The sequence below is a fragment of the Vitis riparia genome, chromosome 2 (assembly GCF_004353265.1).
Source record: "Vitis riparia cultivar Riparia Gloire de Montpellier isolate 1030 chromosome 2, EGFV_Vit.rip_1.0, whole genome shotgun sequence".
In the NCBI taxonomy this organism is placed as follows: Eukaryota; Viridiplantae; Streptophyta; class Magnoliopsida; order Vitales; family Vitaceae; genus Vitis; species Vitis riparia.
Window position 1 is genome coordinate 8,152,449 of NC_048432.1, and position 5,960 is coordinate 8,158,408.

Below are 5,960 nucleotides of genomic sequence, written 5' to 3' on the forward strand. Positions count from 1 at the left end.
CGACTCCAAGTCAATTTTTCTTAATTAATAAAAATCAATTTTTCAAAAATAAAAATCGAGCTCGCCATCGAGTGGGAAACGCATGAGCCGAAATGCGGGGTCCACAAAATGGCGACTCCACTGGGGAAAGTTTAGAGGGTCAAGCTTGAACTTAAAGTGAAGCAAATGTGGCGTTTGGTGAGTCTATCAGTGGGTACTCATCTCTTGATTGCACATTGAGAGTTCCCGAGTTTTCACTTTGGGACATTGACATGTCGATCATATTGGCTGATTATTTTGATTGGGGTTTTTGATATAGCCAATTTCTCCATGCTTCATTGATTTATTTGTTTGTGATATTTGACATGCTGGTTATGATGATTGATTATCTTGATTGAGGATTTTGATTTTTTCTGTGCTTCATTGCCATGTTTGTTGAGTACATTGACATGCTGATTATACTGATTGATCATCTTGCCTTGATTAGCATAGTGATTCTAATATTTTCCATGATTATTCTGATCGCCTTGCATGTATGGATTTGTTGTTGGTTTGATTTGACGTGTTGATTCTCTGGCTTGTATATTGCCTTGATTGTCTTTTGAGCATGATGTCTGTATCATTATTCGTCTTGATCGTCATAGTTTGTGTGGACTTGAGTGATATACCTGTACTCTGCTTGACTGTATGGTGCATGACTACCCTTCCTTTGTGTGATTGCGTGTTGCTTGTCCGTGTGGGTAGCACATCTATCCCCTTATCTCCGACCCTCTGGTTTCGGTCATTTCCTTCATTTCGGTTCTCACTTTTGCAAGTGTGAGGCCTTGTGTGTGCTTGTACTCTGACCGAGATAGAGGTTAAGAGTAGGGTCTAGCGACGGGCTATACCGATGTTTGGGAGCGTTCTGGAGGAGACCGACATATCGATGTTGATTGGAGTCCGATCATTGAAGACCTGTATAGCCCCGAGCTAGGTTTCATGGATAGTTGTGCGACCAATGTGTTTTCTCTCTTGTTTTAGCTTCTTAGGGTTTTCGGATGCACCCACACCATTCACTGTGCACATCAGCTGACCTTCGAGAGTTGAGAGTTTTGAGAGGTTTCACCATAGGAACCCCCTTGGGATGTCGAGGTAGTGCATGTGTGGAGCTGATGACCACCTTGCATGGAAGCACCCCGTCTCTTCGGAGACGTGCAGAGGGTTGCGTACCGCCGGAGGGTACGATCGCTTCTGCTAGGGATCTTTAAAGTCCACCCATATCCATTTAGAGCCACCTTGACCTCGTAGGTTGAGCCGTAGATCCTTCGAGTAGGACTCCCTCCCTACACGTGGGTGCATCTGAGGGCCTTCAGAGCCTCTTTAGTTACAGTTCGGATCCGGTATTCCCTCTCTTTAGTCTCCAGTTGAGAGTGCTCGGAGATCGGTACGAGTTTGAGTATCGGTCGGATCACCTTTATCGTGTCACCTTGGATTATGTTTTTCACTCGATGAGTATGTCATGTTCCCTCTTTAGGGCTTTCGTTTTTATTTGTTGGCTCGACACATCCTTTCACTTTGCTATCACGTACTTGATGCTTCGGGATATGTTCATCGATCATGATCATCTTGTTTTAGCATTGCACACCTATCACGAGCCCGATACCTCATTCTTTGTTTGATCTTTGATTCAATTCTTGACCTAATGCTCATATTTTCATTACGGAAAGGTGAAAGGCACGTTTTCATATTCACACTTTTTTTCGAGAGAGTCGCCTTGATCACCTTATTATTTTCCTCTTATGGAGCTCGGGTCGAAAGTTGAATTAAAGATATATGTTTATAGATGGAGTATTGATCTCGTGATAGCGCGTTTTTCACACCTCTTTCATCTTGGATTATTGATGGAGATTCTCTGGTCACATTTATAGCCATCTCGCAGTGGACACCTTTGTGACTTTAGAGTTCTCATCATACATCCAGGTTTCGGATTGCCGTTTCAAGACCATGTGCTTGCATGTTGTATTGTCGTCTTTTAGAGTTTTATCTCGTGTCCTTTATCCGTTTTGTTTGCATTGTAGGGAGTCAGTTTAGGAGTCGGTTGAGTCTGGAGTCACATTCTTGGAGGAGAGTTGGAGGACGATTGATCAGAGCAGATTCATATCCGAGTTTAGACAGTTCAGTTGAGATGTCAGACGAGCTAGCTTCCACACTTGCTTCCATTCAGGAGTTCATGGCCGGAGTCAATAGGCGCTTGGATCAGTTAGAGAGTTCTCGCCAGGATCCTCATCCGGTTGGCATGGTCACTGACGAGACGATTCCTCATGCATCTCAGACAGCACAGACTCGTCCACCTGGGGTTTCATTCGGTACTCCATTCCATCTGGCAGATCATTATGAGACCATTCCACCACCTACTGTCACAGTGCCGCCTCCCATGGTTCCTACTATTGAGGATACTCGATTAGCCGAGCAGGAGGCCAGGGTTGACAGGCTTGAGTCCAAGATGAGACAGATCAGACTGCAGGACGGAGGTTTGACTTGGGATGACAGAGATGGCATACCGGCGGCTAGCTTGCCCGCCAAGTTTCGCATGCCAGACATTGAGCGTTATAGTGGGATTGGTTGTCCCAAGATCCACTTGAGACTATACAGCACAGTTATGAGAGCACATGGGATAGATGATGCACAGTTGGTGGCCCTCTTCCCGATGTCACTTAGTGGGGCAGCTCAGAGGTGGTTTGCTTCAGTTGAGCCTTCGAGACTTCGCACATGGGAGGACGTGGCTCATGAGTTCCTGACTCAGTTCGCTTTCAGTGCCGATATTGATGTATCGAGACGAGAGTTGGAGGCCACTAGACAGAGGCCAGAGGAGTCTATTTCTTCCTTTGTCACTCGTTGGAGGGCAAAGGTGGCTGGTATGATAGATCGGCCTAAGGAGCAGGATCAGATTGACATGGTTCTTCGGAACCTACAGCCGAGATTCGCGAGACGTCTTGTGGGCATCCCGTTTCAGGATCTCAGGAGTTTGGTTCAGGCAGCTTTCAGTGTTGAGGAGGCCATTGCTCGAGGATTATGGACAGATACTACTCCTTCCCCTGACAGTAAGGGGAAGAAGCTGATTGGGCCGTTTGGCAGATCTGGAGAGGTTGGCGCTATTAGTTATCAGCATCGGAGGCCTACGCATCACTCACTTTATAGGCCACCTACAGTCAGAGCTCCTTTCTCTCTTCCACAGTATCAGTATCAGCTGGATTATGCTCAGGAGCCTTACATTGCTCAGACTAGCATGCAGCCGCGACCACCACATCCGAGAGCCGCTACTCACCCGCCACCTAGACCATATGCACAGAGGGCTGCGAGACAGTTCACTCCTTTGGGCATGACTTTGACTAGAGCTTTTGAGAAGCTCAGGGACGCTGGAGTGATTGTTCCTTTGGCGCCGAGGCCTTTGCCCCATCCTATTCCTCCTCATTTCCGTTCACATGAGCACTGTTTGTATCATCAGATTCCGGGGCACGATACTGAGCGTTGTTCAGCACTCCATCATGCGATACAGGACTTGATCGATTCGGGGTTGGTCGACTTGGCTGGGCCAAATGTGACCACCAATCCTCTGCCTGCACATTCTACACATGCAGTTCCTCCTCCTCCTAGTCTTCAGTAGATTGTTTTGGATGTTGATGGTACTATTGGCCTATGGTATTTTGGGATCTTCCAGGTTGAGGACTTGGTTCAGTCGACATGGATACATCACTTTGCAGCAGTTCACTTCAGAGCACCTTTTCATTCTGATTATGGTCATCATCAGAGTCATTTCCATTTTGTTGAGTCCAGTTTTCAGTTCGTCAGAGTTGTTTTTATTTTGTTGAGTCCTGTTTTCGGGTTAGGGTCATCGTTTTTAGTTTCATGTTGAGAGTCCAGTTGTTTGTAGTCCTTTATCATTTCACACATGATGTACTCGTTGTTTCATTTAGTGATATGATATTTTATCTGAGTATTGTGGCATTTTTCTCGTGAGTGAGTTTTACATATCTTGTGTTGATGCGTGTTATGCTTTCGATATGATGCATCTTTCACTTACCTCACGATCACTTTGGCCTGACCTATCATGGAGGATATTGAGCCTATTGACCTAGGATCAGGAGATCGACCTAGGGAGTTTGAGACTATGACCCATTTCACCTTCTGATTAGAGCAGTACCATATCCATATCCACACCCTGACTCTGTGGACTTGATGACCTACCCGTTTTGAGCCTGACATGACACCACTCATTTGTACCATTATGCGACATTTACCATTCTTATTCACCTTAGCATATTACAGTATCATTGCCTATCCTTTCCATCAGTTCTTTGATCTGACCAAGTAGTGTCCGAGATGATTAGACCCGAGATGAGCTCTATACGATGATAGACGGATCACGATGAGAGAGTGTTTGGCTGCTTGATGATATTGCTGAGGTAGAGGGATCGCCATGAGGCGTTCAGATTTGAGTTGTTGCATATGACTTCAGGTGTTTTGATATGATCAGAGGGACTGATTTTATGAGACGATGATGAGTGACTTACGATGATGGAGTGAGTTGATTTTCAGAGGACATTGATGGTTATCATAGAGCATCAGTGGGAGCTTTCGCGCGATTTCAGAGGAGTCGCCATGACTTTGTTGGATGGATGCCAGTCTTCAGTAGTGACCATGTGAGATCTTGAAAGCACGATGTTTGAGGTTGTGGTCAAAGGATGGGTGGCCATCATTTCATGAGCCAATTTACTTTATCGCCCTCACATATAGAGTTACCCGTTGCTAGCCCTTTGAGCCTCACATGAGCACATAGCCTTTTCTTTCATCACCTCATTTACCTATTACACCGGGTTGGGGACCCTGTAGTGCTTGCATGCTATGATTGGATACGTCATGAGTTCCAGACCTGACATACATATTCAGGCCTCATTCTTCACTCTTCATTGTGATATTTTCCATTTGGACATCATTTCATCACTATTTTCTGATATCACATATCACCACTTGTGATATTCGTTCTCTGTCTTTTCTTTCATCATTGCTTACTCGACATCATCCGTATTTCACCTTGAGTGGTGGTTTTTCACACGTCATTGCATGGAGGATTGTCACGTTCTTTCCCCCATTCACCTTATTGAGTAGTGGTCCAGAGATCTTATTTTTTGAGAGGTTGTTTTGTTAGTGAGGATTCATGTTATATCAGTACATGGGGAGAGTTTATCCATTTGGCTATGTATTTCATGGGATATCATTCACTATTGATCAGGGTATGCGCAAAAAAAAAAAAAAAAAAAAAAAAAAAAAAAAAAAAAAAAAAAAAAAAAAAAAAAAAAAAAAAAAAAAAAAAAAAAAAAAAAAAAAAAAAAAAAAAAAAAAAAAAAAAAAACGCATTATTCATTATGTCATTCTTCATCGGGCATGTATATGGACGTGTCAGGTTGTTTCATTGAGTTCATGTGTTAGAGGAAGTTCGTATGAGAGCTTCTTTCTGAGATTCATCTTGATGTATATTTTGGGAGAGAGTATGAGTCGCCCATTCGTTTTTTTATGAGAGATGCGAGAGACCTTTCTTTAGTATATCTGGATCCTTGCTCTATCCATCATTCCTTCTATTTCGGATGTGACTATTTTCCATGTTTTGATGCAGGGTGACCATCACTCACTTTTCTATCTCATCGCCTTCTTCCATCTTTATTTTATCCCTCCGTTTCACTCCACTTCATCTTATCTCATTCTTTTCTCATTCTGTTTGATGTTTGACATGGGTTTAGCATCCACACTTTATTCTTGCTTATTCGATGCGACCATTCATTTATCATCACTTTTCGTGCGGGGACCCCTAGGTCCGGGTCTCATGACGTTTTCTACGCATTGCATATCATGCACGAGGGGTATGGGGATTATATCATTGGGATCTTTGAGCCTAGTTTCCTTTCGTTTCTTTCACCCTATTACCTTGGCCTACGTTACGTCCCGTG